The following is a 12,500-nucleotide window of genomic DNA, read 5'->3' as shown; positions in this document are numbered from 1 at the left end:
ACCTGAGTATCTAAGTGAGCTGTTTGTTAACCGTTCTGATGTAACTGAATATCTATTGAGGGACTCAGTAAACAAACTTGGTGTTCCATTGCCCCGCACCAACTTTTTGAAAAATAGCTTTAGTTACAGTGGTGCGGTACTTTGGAACAGTTTACCTTATGATCTGCAGCGGGCAGAATCTTTAAGTGACTTTAGTCATCTACTCAACTCATTTTATCCTCTTAAGTAATTTTTGTATTTTAGACACAGCATTCATGTAAAGCAGTTTTTATGCTTTTATTAGATGCAGGATTGGATATTGTCAGTTAGATATAGTTAGTTTAATTATGTAATTACATATGAATTAATAACTGATGAATATACCGTGTTGAAATAAAGTTCACATACAAAATAAAGTTCACAGTTCCGATTTCTTTGCCAGTCTAAACCTGACCGATACCCATGGGATAACGTGGCTTGGGAATTATGGCACCAGGCTATGCATAGCTCCCTCATCACCTCACGCCAAAATTTCAACTATGATTTTCGAGCTAGACGGCCCAACCAACGTCCCTTTCAGTCCTTTCCCAGAGGGATTTGTTGGAGATTTCATTCCGGTCAGTTCTGCAGGGGCTGCAATTTCAAACACTCCTGCTTCAAGTGTGGGGCAGTCCAGCTCAAAAAATTGCCAGGGAAATTTCGGTTAATTCATCACTTGTCTTACCCGGAGGAGTTATCTGTTAATGATGGTATACCTAAAGAGTTAGCCACCGTAAAATATGCCACTATCGATGATGCTGTTCGGCTCATTAAAGCAATAGGAAAGGGCTGTTTTCTGGCTAAGACAGATATTAAATCAGCTTTTCGTATTATTCCCGTAGCCCCCCGCGAATTTCCATTGCTCGGAATGAAATGGCAAGGGAAATTCTATTTTGACAAATGCCTACCCATGGGGTGCTTGTCGTCCTGTAATATTTTTGAATCATTCAGCACTGCGTTAGAATGGATTGCTAAAGATAAATTACAAGCGTCGTCGGTCATACATATTTTAGATGACTTCTTATTTATTGGGCCTTCTGAGGCAAAATGTCAGGTAGACCTCGATAATTTTCTTTGCGTTTGCCGTCCTACAGGCGTTCCGATAGCGGACGAAAAAACTATGGGCCCAACCAATGCTTTGCAATTCGCGGGGATTACCTTAGATACGGCTTTGATGGAGGCTCGTCTTCCAGAACACAAGCTTGCCAAATGCCGTGCCCAATTGGCTGATTTTTGTTCTCGAAAAAGAGTTACTCTGAAAGAGCTGCAATCTTTAATAGGGCTTCTCAATTTGCCTGCTGTGTTGTGGTTCCTGGTCGTGCTTTTCTGCGCCGTTTGATCGACTTGACTGGAGGTATCCGAAAACCCACCCATCACATCCGATTAACGAAGGAATGTAAAGACGATCTCAACGTATGGCTGGAATTCTTGAGCGTGTACAATGGCAAATCCTTTTTCCTTGGTTCGCGGTGGGCCACTTCCCAAAACCTCAATTTATTTACGGACGCGGCTGGTTCCTTGGGTTACGCCGCAATATTTGGCAAACATTGGTGTTTTGGAGAGTGGCCCTCCGCTTAGAAACAATTCAATATCGCTATCTTAGAGTTTTTTCCGATTGTCCTGGCTCTTGAGATTTGGGGACCACTTATGCGTGACAAATGTATTGTTTTCTTTTCAGATAATCAGGCAGTTGTTGAGATAATCAATAGGCAAACTTCTAAAGATCGTTCAGTTCTGGCTTTGCTCAGGCACTTTGTTCTCTGCACTCTTAAATACAACATTTTATTTCGTGCTAAACACATTGCTGGTCGACTTAACCGCAAGAGCGATGCTTTATCTCGCTTACAGGTAGAGAAATTCAGATCACTAGCTCCTTACGCAGACGAACAACCAACACCGGTTCCAGCAGGCTTACTACCCCACAACTGGTGCATCACTTGAATGACCTCCTGCACTCAGCCATTACCGGGGGTTGGCATAAGACTTACCAAAGGGCTTGGATGACGTATGTCGATTTTTCATCTGAATTTTGTGAGTCGCATGCCTTGCTCCTTCCGGTCTCGGTAAACAATTTAGCGTTGTTTATATCCTATCTGTCAGCGAGGAAGTTTGCATCTTCGACAATCTCGACATATGTCTCTGCGTTAGGTTACGTGCACAAGTTAGCTAATTTCCCTGCCCCCACTAAGAATTTTTTGGTGCAGAAGATTCTAGCGGCTCACAGTAAGCTATACTCTGCACCAGATGTTAGGGTTCCGATAACACGTGGCGTGTTGCAATGTTTAGTGCTCGCGCTAAATCATACCAACTCATCCGCATATCAAAGGCTGTTGTTCCAAACCATGTTTTTGGTGGCCTTCTATGGCTTTTTTCGAGTAGGCGAACTCATGGCCAAGGGTGTGCATCTGAAACCTTTAGTTCAAATACAAAACCTTAATTTCCAGTTTGAAGACAATTGCGTGACCGCCGCGACAATTGTCATCGCTGACTACAAACATAACTCTAGTAGGCGCCCATTTTCAGTTGTCTTGGACTGCGCAAAGGGAAGAGATTTTTGCCAAGTGAATTATTTACCACGTTATTGTTCTATGCGGGGTACCACTCCAGGTGCCTTGTTCTGCTTCGCCGATGGTTCTCGGGTTAAAACTAGCCATTTTGCACAGCAACTTCGGCAAGCCTTAAATTTTTGTGGACTCGATTCATTTAAATACAAATCCCACATCTTCGGCGGCTGACAACGGCTTATCAGACACTCAGATTCGCCACCTTGGCCGTTGGAAATCCGATGCATTTAAGTTATACATTCGTCAACCTTCCGAAGGGTTTAAGCTCGCCTTTCAGTCAGGGGCTGGGGCAATAATTTCATTTTGTAATCTTCGTTGAACTACTTCCACTGTTAGCTCTAGATCACTGCTCGCCTTTCAGACACGGGCTGGGGCGCTGATTAGAGTAGTAGTTCCTGTATAATTTTGACTTGGTTGTTTCAGCTTGATTCCGACAAGAGTCGACATGGGCAGTGTTTGTCTAATAGTGCTCTTATTAGTGTTTATACGATAATTACGATGCCGTTGGAAACCCGGTGCCTTTAAGCTATTCATTTCTCAACATTCGGAAGGGTTTAAGACTTACCCTCGCCTTTCAGTCAGGGGCTGGGGCAATAATATCATTTTGTAATTTTCCTTAACCTACTTCAACTGTTTGCTGTAGATCAATGCTCATCTTTCAGACACGGGCTGGGGCGGCAATTTTAGCCAAGTAGTTCCTATATCATTTTGAATTGGTTATTTCAGCTTGATTCCGACAAAAGCCGGCATGTGCCGTTTTTGTCTAATAGTGCTATTATTAGTGTTTATTCTATTATTCCGATGTCTTATGGCGTGACCAGGGTCAGTTTGCCTGTCTGACTCGGGCTAGGGCAACAAGTTTTAACTAGTGACAACTAGCCTTTGGCCGTAAGGGCTTCAGGGACATGTCAGAGAATGGCCTGGTGTTCCTGATGCCTGAATAGTGTGTATCCATCATCTATAGATTTGGTCTTTTTCGGCTGTAAGTATTTTCATAGTGCGTGCGTGCCTGCGGCTTGGGTTGGGCCTCGCCACAGGATGTGGTTAGTGGCTGTTTTCGCCCCAACTTAATTCACTGAATCAAATAGAGGGATGTTTAATTCACTATTTTGACACATGTCACGTTTGAATGGTTTGAAATAAACGCCACATCAGTGGCCAATTTAATCCAAATAAAGGTGTCCGTGATTCAGTGACTTCTAGCCACATGCACGACCGCAATTATAGCCCTTTTATTTTAGTCTTTAGAGCGCTAGGGTTATATTATTTTTAGGCGCTGCTCTCGGCATAAAAGACATTATTGTAAGGTACAGACCTGTGCAGTATCCCAAGATGTTTTTGTTGTTTTCTATTTTTAGATGTTGCATTTTGTGTCCTATGGTTCAGATTATAAAAATTCTTCAATTTTTGCATGTATTAATCAATATAAAGAACATTTTGCCTGTGTTAAGTTATGTGATCAAAATAGTATGCAGCCAGTGAGGGGAATCTTGGACAGCAATGGATTGATTGTTATTATTACAGTACATGCTTTGATTCAATAACCTGACATGTGAAACTACATGTAAGTACTGATTATCTAGTAGAACTTACATGTACTGGTTATCTAGCCATTAGAACTAACTACATGTAGGGATAACATTTTCTCTATTTTCAGGGTTATAACACTTGAAAACACCATTATGAGGGTGAAAGCCGAACTAGACCAGATGAGGGAGGGACTTAAGCTGCATGGTTGCCTGGCCACGATGGAAGAATACTTATGACTTATGGAGAAACTCTTTGTGCCAGGAGAGGATTATAATGTAAGAATTGTCTGTATAATAGGCGCTTTATTTTTAGTATCTTTGTAAACTTTTCCTTCATCCCTACCTTGATCCCTTCCGTTCATCATTTCTCCTGTGCAAGAATTCTGTTAAAATGATTCATGATGTATAATTTCTGTGTTTAAATTAATTACAATATAACAGAGAATGTTAATAAATTGATTTTGCAACTGATTCCCCAAAGTTAATGGCCTGACAGAACGGTTTGGTTCGTATGCAGGTGACATCTTCATTTTTGATGAACTCATTGACAGCTGAATACTCGGAGGCAGGATCAACAAGGAGACTACAGGAAACAGCTGTAATGGGTTTTTTCAACCGATATGTTGAAGAAAGAGAATCAGCCAATTTAAACCAGTACTGATAGATCTAGTATAAACTGGTACTAATAGCTTTTGTATATTTTATCTTATTGTACAGATACACGTAGTGAGTCTACCACCGGTGTTGGGAGTGTCAAAGAAATTTTTCAGTTTCTTACTGGAAAAACCACATTGCCTTTTTTACCTGCAGAGAGGAACAGTCTTGGGATCACAGTAAAGTTTATCCATTGCAGCAATGATCACCAAATTTGCTTCCCCACCGTTTCTACTTGCGCCCTTTGGGTACAGTTACCTGTTACTCATATGACTACTTTCAATGATTTTAAATACAACATGGACACAGCCATATCAAATGAAAAGACCTTTGGAAGAGCTTAAAAGATGGCTTTGACTCTTGAAATACCAGTTGCATGTATTGTTGAAAATAATGTTGTTGTTGAAAGGCACCACCCAAGGTTGAACTAAGCATGACAAGGCAGCAAAAAATGGTTGTAAGGAATCCGCATGGTGATTGTTTTTCTTGTTCAATCACTGCCGCACTGTAAAAGGCTTATGTTTACCCAGTTGGTTTTGAGTAGGTATTCATTGTTTTGAAACAAGTTTGTACAACTTGAAAACAATCGTCCTTTATTACAATTAATGGTATTTTGCCCCCAAAAAATATTGTTCAAATCCTGTAACTTGTAAGCAGTAGAAATGGTCTCGAAGGACAAAAGTCCATAAGAAAAAATGTGGTAAAAGATTTTTTCAGTTGAATGTACTGCTGTTAACTAGTGACATTGGGTGAACAAATATCTTATTAAAATTCAGTAACTTTTTAGCTGCCTGTTTCTTTGGAAGACATATATTTTTGTCATTTGTCATTGGAGATGGTCTGGTTCAACATTTTCAGTATATCTGTATATGCACACAACAACTGAAAAGAGGAATGATACCCTTATGCCACACAAGAGGCTACCCTCACCTTTTACTGTATTTATGTGCACGAAAATTATATTAAATTTGGGCTACAAGTAGTACAAGTGCATTAAGTACTGCACTGTACTGCACTTGTGGAAGCGATTTCTGAACTCACAAAGGGAAAGTAATTTAGACTTCACCTTTTGCAAACTTTATAAGCTTCTCAAAGAGGACTCCAGCTTCATAAATGCTTGTGGGGTGGGATAAGCCATTATTGTCCATGACATATTGAAAATACTCCTGGAAAACTGGGTTGGACTCATCATCCTCACCATCAAACCCTTCAAACCTATTTTCGATTTCTGTGAGCTTGTGTCGCGATATTGAAACCAAGCAGTCGCTGTGTCCAAAATCTTCAGGCAGGAAGTACATCATGTCGGGAACATGATCCGGTGACTGTTCCAGTATTCCTTTACCTTATCCAGATCAGTCTGAAGTAAATCAGCGAAGCAAAACCAAATTGCCTTTTTGTGCAAGTCACTGGTCAGTTCAAGAATGTCTGACTCGTGAAGGTGATGAAAGAAGTTGATCCACCAACTTGAACGTTGTCTCCTGTAATGTGACCATTGACATTCAATACGCCCTTAGTGCTTGATATGTATTTGTGAGACTTTGATCCTGTGTATTCATCCAATCCCTCAGCTCTCAAATAGCACTGTATTCTGGCAACCAGACCGTTTTCAGTGCCTGGGTCAGTGTTTACACGCACTGGGCATCCATGTGCTGCTTTGACGTGCTTTAGAAAATAGCTTGCAACACACCGTGGATTTTTGTTCGAACGTTGCACCTCAAGCCAAAGAATTCGTCGACTAAAGCCATCTACACAGCCGTGAATAGAAAAGCCAAGGCTTTAGTTTATCATACCCGTCCATGTGCCAGCAAAAGTTGGGTCCAGGTGACACATACGTTCTGCGCTGAAGGCAACGGCTGTTTCTGCGTTCCACTCCTCTAGGATCAACCTCCCTTAATGACTCTACTAATCGCCGAGGAACGTTAATCTGGTGTCTTAGGCGTAAGACATGCCACATAGTCCTGTAGCCATTGAGGCTACCAGGACCACTGCATATTTCTTGTAAAATAAGATCCCTCACGCGTTGCTTAAGCTCCTCATCTACTGTTTCACCTCTCCTAAGTCCATAATCTTTCAGCCTTCGCTTGAAAGTTCGCTGATTCATGATAATATTATGTTGCTTTTCCAACATCAGAATAATATGCTTATACGTAAGACCTCTGTAAAAGTAATATTCAATTACATCTTGCTCAGACCCACGAGGTAAGTCCTCGTTTGAAGTTGTTTCAGCCATCTCTTTGCTTGAGCTTGTTGAGTCTTCAACGGACGCCATTTTGTTTTTTGGCTCTTTGGGCTTACTACTCGGTCTCAGGCCTTCACGTGCAATTGCGCATGGATAGATTATGTCCCTTTCATTTGTGGCGTGCCTTAGCTTTTGCTTGCAGTGGAATTTTTTCCATGTGTTTAGGTACGGTTTGCTTTCATTTCCAGTGTGCGGTTAAAGTTTTTAACTCTGATGAGTAGTGGCGTTTTTATTTGCGGCGTGCCGAGGCATTTTGTTTGCAGTGAATTGTTTTCACTTGATTTGGGGTGTGCATTTTGCTTTCATTTGCATCAACTGTAACATTTCTTTTATTAACATTTCTTGTGTAGGAGTGCATTCGATTTTTCATTGCCAGTGTGGGTTTAATTTTATTCGTAGTGTATTTGATTTAGTTTGCAGTAAATTTTTGCAGTTTGTGTTTTTTTTGGTTTGTAGCGCTCTCCCTAATGGGCCACCGTAAATAAAGACTCTAAGTTCATGCCACATGTTTGTTACCCTCCAGAACAATTTTATTAAAACATATTTTAAGTTTACCTGGAAGATACCTTCTTCTCATAAATCAGTTATGGCAATAATTTTGGTCACTTGATTTTCTACCAAGGGGCACAAATGACAACAAATATACACACCCTATGATCCTTCTCCCCTTTCTGTTAACCGATAAGCCCCCTCTCACACAGGAATATTGGTACACGCCTTGTTGTTTGGAAAGCTTTTGTTTCAGTTTATTTATGGTAATTTCATATTCAAAAAAGGAAACATTTTTTAAATACCATGACCCTCATATATTGACCCCCACAGAGAAATGTGTTCAGTCATCCACTTGAGTAAATCTCTGTAATCAAGACCTTTTAATAGGTTAGCATCAAAATCAGGAAAAGATTAATGCCCTTCCCTCCCAGGGATGAATTTAAAAACATTTCTTTCGAACAAATCTCCAATAATTTGTTTTACACTCTCTTCTGGGTTTTTTTGCTGCTCTGTAACCTTTCCTCTTTTCTACTGCACAGTCATGGTCAATTGACATCAAGATGGCTATCTGCATCTCCTTTGTCTGTTTACAACAACAAACAGAAAGAAGGATTCAAATGATTAAAAAATACTAAACGAATTCAAACTCATCGTCGTCCATTTTGCACGCCCAAACCCGATGCAGATCTGTGCATACACGTGGATTTACCGCTGGAAAAAACAAACTGCGGAAAATCAGGACTGGGCTACCGGGCCTCGGGGCCTTTGGGCCGAGGGCCTGCTTTTAGCAAAACCCCAAGTTAATCCCTGTCGTCATGTCCTATCAACCGACCTCCTTTTAAAACCAGATTTCCAGTCCTCCCTCTGTCATCCTAAAAAATTGATCGTGTATGTGAGGCATCTAACGGTGAAATGACAAGCATATATAGCATCAAATTTCTTTTCTTTCAATGTGATGTCGCTTAAATCTAGAATTCCATTGCTTAATTAATTGAACGGTTCGCGGAAAAAAATCAACTTTATCTCCGTCCGCCATTTTGAAAAATAGTCAACACTGCGCAATGACTGGAAGTCCATAAATCGCGAACTATTGAATTGGAACCAGCCAGAGCTCTCAATTGCCGTTGTCCGTCATTGACCAAAAAGATCGTGTTCTCTGAAAACAAGACTGAGAGAATCTCAGCTCTGGGAACGAGAATGCTTCAATGCTTGAAAAAAGAAATCCTGACACTTCCGGTTTTATTTTCCCTACACCACACAGGTAATAGTTAAATTTCACACTCTCCCGGGGGGAGGGGGGGGAGAATGTTGAAGGTTCCATTTAATCGTCGCATTACTTTTCAGCAAGACTATGATAGCAGTTAAAAGCTTTTGAATAGAAAAAAAGACATTTATCGTTTCTCTTCAGACCAGCAGTGAAAATGACCACCATCTTCAATGTCGTAATGCTATACGTGATAGGAAATGCGCTGTGCGAAAGAGGGGAATCACCTTTATCACAAACGCTGCTTATATAATGATTTTGTGTAGTGAACAAAAAGTAAACGTATTCTGAATATACTAAGTGAAAATTTTATTTTTGATTCTGGTCTCCGTAATTCTGAAAACCTATCATTTCAGGAAGAATTAAAAAAGGATGTTGTATCACTTGAATTCTTTTAGAAGTTTTATTGCAAGTATGAAAAGGTTCGTTTGAATTATTAAGCTTATCTTTCACAGACTTTTTCTTCAACAGCGATTGTTTTACTGTGCAAAATTTGAGTCATCTGAACAGAACGGTGCCTCAAAGAAACTTGGAATACAAAGGTTAAATGTTTACTTTCCTTTCGCTACACTTCGTTTTCCGGAAACTCATAAGGGCGTTGTAAAATTGAAATAGACGAAATTTCAGCCTATTAGCAACCTATAGCAACCTATAGGTTGCTAACCTGGGGGTCAATTTAATAGAACTTTTACACGTGTAATTTACAAGTGTAGCCATTGTTTTAAAATCTGAGAACAATACCTACACTTGTAAATTACACGCCTAAAAGTTTTATTAAATAGGCCATTTCCAAGTTCATGCCTACCTCCTCTTCACAGCGAGTCTAGGTGCGAAGGTTTTGTGATGGTAATTAGTTCTACTTTACATAAGAATGAAAACTAATTTTCATAAAAAAAACTTCTCGCTTAGCCTCACTTTGAAAAGGAGCCACGCAACAACTCGGAAATAGTCTCTTGACCCTAGGCTTTGAGCAACCAGCCCGAGATTGGGGATTAACTGACGGAAGTCTATACATATTAATTACTTGTTACTGTAATAATTAAATTTAAGTATTCATTACCAAGCCATTTATGTCACACAGTGAGAGGGATATCAATGGGATACTTTGAATATTCTATTAAATATTTTACACCACTTTTTGTGGTACTTGCTTAAGCCTCGTTTTTACTAGCGACACAAGTATAAACACAAGAAGCATACGCAAACTCAGTAGTTTGTTGTTTATTAGAGAGCCTTTCATTAAAATAATAGACACTAATTAACAAGTAAATGCACTTGCGTGAGTTCCTTGTACTTATGCTTGCGTCGCTAGTGAAAACCAAGCCTTAATGACATCAATTCACAGATCAAAACAAAGGTATTAACACTCTGATTTCCGTTAAACCACAACAGATAATAAGGAGAAAGAAATAAAACTTGTTCTTTTATAATGGTATAAAAACAATAGTAATTTTATAAGCTCCATATTTAATATTGTTGTAATCATTTGGCTGAGTTGGCTTTGTCCAGTCCACAGTTTCTTTAGAAGCTAAAATTCTGTTTTTAGTCCTGAATGCGCTGGACTTTCATGTAACAGGCTCAAATTTGAATTTCAACCAACTGGATCAAAACGTAGGGGCTTAAAATAACTGAGAAAAAAAGTCTTCTCATAGAAATATTTTCTTTCAGCATCGGTGGTCAGCTTCAAAAGAATTTTTTTAGAAATGAACTACTTGTCCATGAAACCACGTGAATAACTACTGATAGTTGATTAAATAGGCTAGTTTCGAATTATGCAGCCACAAAAGAACAAAATCGAGGCTCAGAGGGATACTTTCCATTTTCCTTTGTTTTCAATGAAACAAAATGTTAATTATTCCCCAGAACCTCAATTCTGTCCTTTTGTTGGTACACAATTCAAAACTAGGCTATTAAGGAAGTCTAAGTGATGAAACGGGCAAACTTGATAAATTCTTTTTTACTGGTTTACAACCTAAGATAGTAATCAAGAAAGTGTAACATATGGAATCAACGACATTGAAGAATACTGCATTAACACAAAAATAATAACTACCCTTACCAAAAAGAAACTATGGGAATGGTATGGCAAAGCTTGGGCCATACATGGCCCATATGTGGGAATGGCATGGGAAGACCAAGTCATGATATGGAATTGATGTGGGGCCTAAATTTAGCAATCTGTATGCTATGGGAAATCTATGGAGTGTTAAAAAAGGTTGACAGGCCTACACGACTCCCATGTACGTGGTCTGGTTTCTGTTGCCTTTGTCATAATTTTGCTCTCTTGAGTACATATTTGAATGGATGCCTTTTTTAGGCGGCTCCTGTAGTATTCATTTAGCAATGGTTTTTGCCCTATGAGGCTTTACATTTGAATCTCTATACTGCTGTGTGATACGTTTTCTTCCAAGAAAATAGTTGGTCTCGAAAGTAATGTTTTTAGTTTCTTGGTGTTGATTTTCTCAGCAGTAATGTGAATGTGACCTTATGGCGTCTTGCTTTTGCGCCAATTTAATTCTAGGCTCGACCGATATATTCATCGGCGGTAGAAGAGAGTGATCTTCTGTTCTTAAATGTTTGACCTGGGCCCGGGTTCATTTTGTTTTTCTTAAATTCTTTCACTCGTTCTTCTGACTTCTTCAGCATGTTTTGGTTTGTGGCCATGGTCAGTAACTATCTCCTCCTTGAACGTCTGGAGTTAATTCGCTCTCGTCGATGCTCTTTTGATATTTGATGTCGATGTCTTTTCCGGTGTCTTTGCCAAAATAGGCTTTACAATATTCACAATAATAGTGCCTCACAATGTCTCCCTTTGCTTTACCCACGAATTCCAATAACGTTCTCACCGTTGTCTTACAGTTGTTAGGCCGAGGGCAGTGTGCTTCGATTACTGAAAGCAAATCATTAAACGTTTCACGAGTAAGCTTGTGCTTCATTGCGAAAGTTAACAACAAAACACTACTCATGCTGCTTGTGAGTGGAGCGCCAGCATATAAGATATCGTCAGGATTTGAGTCACACCTTTCTGCTGGCAATTCACCGTCTTTAGCTTCTTCGAAATCGCTTGCAGATTCCAAACTTGTGTTGCAGTCACTCACATCTTCGCTGATGAAACATTGGTACACAACGTCTTCATTCACTTCGGACTCGATAGAGTCAAGAATCCCTTCAAATTCCAGATGTCTTGTTTTCAAGGTATCTTGCTTTAGCTCGTCGCTTGGTAGTGTTTCCATACTGTTTTCGTCAAAATCGCACGTGTTTAGCAACTCACATCGAAGAGTGGATTCATTACATTGATCGCGAAATTGAAATACTTCTTTCCCTTTAAACTCGGGAAAACTTCCATTATTAACGCTCTGTGGTTTATCTGGTACGGGATCGGTTTTTCGGGTGTTACGCCTTCGATGTCTTGTCCTTGCTGCTTCGACTCTGTACGGATTATGATGGCGCAAATATTCTTTGTATCGCCCTCTTCGTTTCACTCCGTCCTCGGCCGCCATTGTGAGAATTACAATGGCTATGAGTCTGGTAATAGCCTGGGACTGAGTGTGTCATATCAAGTCATGTGACAACATGCAGCCAATGAGGTAATCACAACCGCAAGCGCGTCGTTTTTAAGCATATTCCAGCGTGGTGAGCTCGAGCGTAGAGGATTTCATAACTTTCCTGTGATCTATAACAGTTTGAGACAATTTTTCCGGATCAACTATGGCTGAAAGAAATTCAAGGAAAAGAACTGC

General features: G+C 39.9%; 3 pseudogenes; 2 read left to right on the top strand and 1 right to left on the bottom strand.

The window, feature by feature from the left end:
• Positions 1-5,109, top strand: part of LOC137968503 (G2/M phase-specific E3 ubiquitin-protein ligase-like) — a 16,318-nt pseudogene extending 11,209 nt beyond the window's left edge.
• A 711-nt stretch (positions 5,110-5,820) lies between these two features.
• On the bottom strand, positions 5,821-6,719 carry LOC137968502 (uncharacterized; annotated as a pseudogene).
• Positions 6,720-11,512: 4,793 nt separating this feature from the next.
• LOC138013298 (DNA ligase 1-like) overlaps positions 11,513-12,500 on the top strand; it is a 6,489-nt pseudogene continuing 5,501 nt past the window's right edge.

The sequence above is a fragment of the Montipora foliosa genome, chromosome 8 (assembly GCF_036669935.1).
Source record: "Montipora foliosa isolate CH-2021 chromosome 8, ASM3666993v2, whole genome shotgun sequence".
In the NCBI taxonomy this organism is placed as follows: Eukaryota; Metazoa; Cnidaria; class Anthozoa; order Scleractinia; family Acroporidae; genus Montipora; species Montipora foliosa.
The sequence above is the reverse complement of the archived record's forward strand: the minus strand, read 5'-3'. Positions and strand labels throughout refer to the sequence as shown.